Raw genomic sequence first — 4,466 nt, 5'->3', positions numbered from 1 at the left:
GTACCTATCAAAGTGGGTGGGATTATAGACTGATCGTTATAGTTGCACCACCTTTACTGCCATGGATCCACTCCTCAGCTACCAACGAATCACCTTGTGAACTAACCACGATTTCTTTTTTCAAGTTGCGTGCAATGGTCGTTTAAAGCAAGCCCTTTAAAAAAAAGTTGTGCAAACAAATGATACTGCGGTGGCTGTTACTGACTATTTAAATCTAGCGGGTTTGTTGTTTCCTGTTTCAAATCCAATGACGCTGGTAGTGACAATTCTCTCTGACCAATGAGTGATCTGCAGTGTTTACACGTCACATTGAGTATCGGTTCGGCTCGCTTGGAACCTCCACCGAGGTGGTACTATAGTTCCATACCGAGCCGTCCCATGCAGTGGAAAAGCGGCAAAAAAGCCAGCCGTACCGAACCGTACCATGCAGTGGAAAAGCGGCATTATATAGTGAGTAGAATGTCTAAAGTGAAATGTCGAAATAAAGTGTTACCACAATGGAGTATATTTTGAAAAGAAATGAACATGCCTATTTCCAATATAGTGAATAATGTCTGCGATTGACGTGCTTGCGTTGAGTGAGCTGAAGCTGAACAATATATGAACACTGGTAAACTGAAGTGATTTACTATATTGTGGCATGTTGGATAACTTTACTGTGAGTGACAACAGAGAAAACTCCAAGATAGTGGACTTGCTGAGGTGTCTGGAGCGGTCGAATGTGGCATCTACCTTTACATATCTCTGCTTACAACCAATCAGACCTTAACATCTTATTAACACCTTAACATCTTATTAGTGAGTTTGCATGCACTATAAAGTAGCAAACATTCATGTGAAACCTTATAAAAAAATATTCTCTCTCAGAGTTATTCAACTTTGTTAGAGCATGGAACCATTTAACTGAGAATTTGTGCTAGTCATTAACCCAAAGTGCTGTATAATGTGCAAAGGAAAACATTCTAATCGCTTTATTCAAATAAGAACAGGCCAAAGTCACACATCTAAAAGTATTTCACAAATGCTTCAAGAACACCATCATTGCATTGAAACGTCTCAGCTAAAACTAAAAAAAAAAAAAAAAGATAACTTTCAACTCTCCTGTCACTGAATTTATCAGTCGAGGCAGCACCACAGTTCTGATATTCTGGTAACACAACCAGGTACAGATATTGCATTTGAAAATATTGCAAAACTCCCAAAGCAGAAGCATCCCTCTGGATTTTTCCCTCTCCCCTCATGCGCTCCCTCAGTTTTTGTCATTCTCTTGTTCTCCATCGTTATTGTCCTATTTTTTTTCCTTTCACTATTTGCCTGTGGCAGTGTTTGTGCAGTGGTGGTGAATGTCAGAGAAGCAGCCTGTTGCTCTTGTCATCTGTCACCAGGGCTGCTTCCTGTCTGAAGCTGCGCTCCTTATCACTCTCTCCTGACTCAGGTTCAGTCCAGCGGCCTGCTTTACTGACCATGGAGGCAGGCCATTCTCTTCTTCCTAAAAATAAATCAGCTGTTATGGTGGTGGTTTTGGTAGTAAACCAGGGGTCTCCAAACTCTGTCCTGGAGGGCCACTGTCCTGCAAAGTTTGGCTCCATCTTGCCTCAACACACCTGACTAGAAGTTTCTAATATGCCTAGCGAGACCTTGATTAGCTGATTCAGGTGTGCTTAATTGGGATTGGAGCTGAACTCTGCAGGACAGTGGCCCTCCAGGACGAGTTTGGAGACCCCTGTTGTAAACCATTAATACAGAAATATTGAATGGTGAGCAAGGAAATATTGCCTCGAACAGTCCAACAGACATCTTCATCATTTATCATGAAATTCTCAAAGAGATCAAACCATCTGTAATCCATATCAATGTTGAACAGAAAAGACATTTTTTCCATACAATGTAAGCCATTTGGATACTATGGAGCCCCTAGAGAGGGCAAAAATATGAATAGGGAGGAAAAATTATATTTCAAAACTGCGTTTCCCTCCCATCTCACACAGTTGAACCATTCTTCAAAATATCTTTTTTTGGTGACCGAAATTTCATATTTGGGTGAACTATTCCTGAGCTCCTGAAATGTGAAAGACAAACATTTGAGCAAGAAATTGTCCTCTGTGTTGAGTTAAGCTTTTTTAAGCTTATTTGTGAAACTGATTACTAGTCACCTCTTCTTCTAGTGCCATACATCTCACTTTTAAGAACTCAAGATGATACACTCATTCTATGTAAAGCGTTACATCAGGAAGCCACTCTTAAAGACATACAAACTCAGTGTCAGTGTGCTGTGAGAAGACCTGCTGTGAGCTCGCTAGGGCTGTGAGGAAGTTCAAACCCGTGGCAAGCAGCACGCTGAAATGAGAAACTGATCTATGTGACACTTCTTCATTCTCACAGCCACCATGGGATGAAGAGGCAAAGAGAGGAACAACAGAAATTACATGAAAGTGCACAGCTCAAGTGGTGAACAAAGGACGAGACACAGCTGCCAGTTGACAAATCCGATAAAAAAACACATACTGAGAAATCAAACATGCATTTAGTGCTACAAAGATGCTCCCCAGTCATACTCAAAAACTCTCTGCCCAAATCAGCACCGCAGATGTATCTCTGTGAGCGAAGCCTGACAGGCCTACAATAAGACGGTGAAGGGGGATTCACTGAATTAGTGCAATTTCCAATCTTGTGGGTCATTTTTTAATGTTCTGAAGGTTGTTGTTGAAAAGTTTTTTTTTTTTTTTTTTTTTACTTAGTGTGTAGTGTTGCTGTTTGAGCATAAACAACATCTGCAAAGTTACAACATTCAAAGTTCAATGCAAAGGGAGATATTCTCTTTTACAGAAATCACTACAGGACTACAACAAACAACTGGTAGGGACTACAGTGAACTTCTTCCTGGGTTGGTGACATCACAAACCCCAAAATTTACATAAACCCTGCCCCCGAGAAAACACAACAAAGGGGGTGAGGCCATGTTGGGCTGCTTTAGAGAAGAGGAAGAGTTGTTGTAGTAGAGTGTTGCTGTCATGCCGTCATTTTACGTCGGACTGCTTCATAAACGAGGGTCAATTCAACACTGGATTTGCACAAAAGTTGAATGAGTTGAATCAACTCCACAGCAACAACATACATTTGAAATGTCCAGTTTCATTCTAAAAGTTGTAACTTCTTCCTGAGTCTCTCCATCAGTGTCGAACAATGTAAGGCTGAACACCGTTACTGACAATCCTCATTTTGGCTGCGTGAGATTCTCCAGCTTTGTTGTTGTTGAGCAACCGAAGCGTGAGCTGTTAAAGCTCCGCCCTCTTCTGGAAAGGGGGCCAGGAGCAGCAGCTCATTTGCATTCAAAGGGACACACACAAATACGGCGTGTTTTTGCACACACCCAAATAGGGGCAAATTTGACAAGCTATAATAAATGATCTGTGGGGTATTTTGAGCTGAAACTTCACAGACACATTCTGGGGACACCAAAGACTTATATTACATCTTGTGAAAAGGGACATAATAGGTCCCCTTTAAAATAGTTATATTCAAGTAACATTTTACACATTTTTTTGCACATACAGTATTGTAGTGTTGATTGCATTCACCAAGTTCAACAATTCAATGACAGGATTGCATAAATTGCAGCCCTCAAAGAAAATAAGACAGGTCATATAAAATTTAGCTTGACCTTCTTATGTTGAGGTCAAGCACCTTCTTTCACTGCCTATTTGCTGAAAAAATAAAGCTTTTATCTCTTAAAGCAATAACCCAAAAAGGAAAATTCTGTCATGTACTCAGTCATTCCAAACCTTATGAATATTTTTCTGTTTGTTTAATGAAATTCAGTTGGACCCTAATGACTTTCCTTGAATGAACAAAAAAACTTAAAATCATTCCATAGAAGAAAAAAAGTAATATAGGTTTGGAATGACACAAGGTTGAATTCTTTTGGGTGAACTCTCTTTAAGAACTCTCTTTTTGGGAGCGCCAACAAACCAGAATCACTGACAGTAAGTGTGTGTGAGGTTTAGAGTGGCAGATTGTGTTCAGAGATGGAAAAATGCAAGACGTATGAGCAATCCAAACTCACGACACTTTAAAGTCATCTGATAAATGTGGATCATTGGAAACAGATTGCCATGAGTAGCACACAGTCTGTGGGACCACAACGTCTCACGTGGGATTGGAAGATTGTCGTGATGGTGTTTCCTATACAGAAAGTTGGACTGATAGAGAAATACAGAGAGGAAAAGAGAGAGAAGCAATGATGTAGTCAGTATGGGCATGCAAGAATGCAGGTTTGGTCAGGCCACAGTCACAACCACAATAAAGTGTCTTCCGTCATTGAGCGTTCCTATGATCTGACATTTCCAGGCATAGATAATAAAAGACAGGCTGTGAGGAGATAAAAATGGAGGGATGAGAGAGGACAGACATCCTTTAAATGGTACTGCATGGATAGAAGGAAGAAAGCCAGACAGGATAGCTTGTAT

The sequence above is a fragment of the Ctenopharyngodon idella genome, chromosome 23 (assembly GCF_019924925.1).
Source record: "Ctenopharyngodon idella isolate HZGC_01 chromosome 23, HZGC01, whole genome shotgun sequence".
In the NCBI taxonomy this organism is placed as follows: domain Eukaryota; kingdom Metazoa; phylum Chordata; class Actinopteri; order Cypriniformes; family Xenocyprididae; genus Ctenopharyngodon; species Ctenopharyngodon idella.
This window is presented reverse-complemented; position numbering follows the sequence as displayed.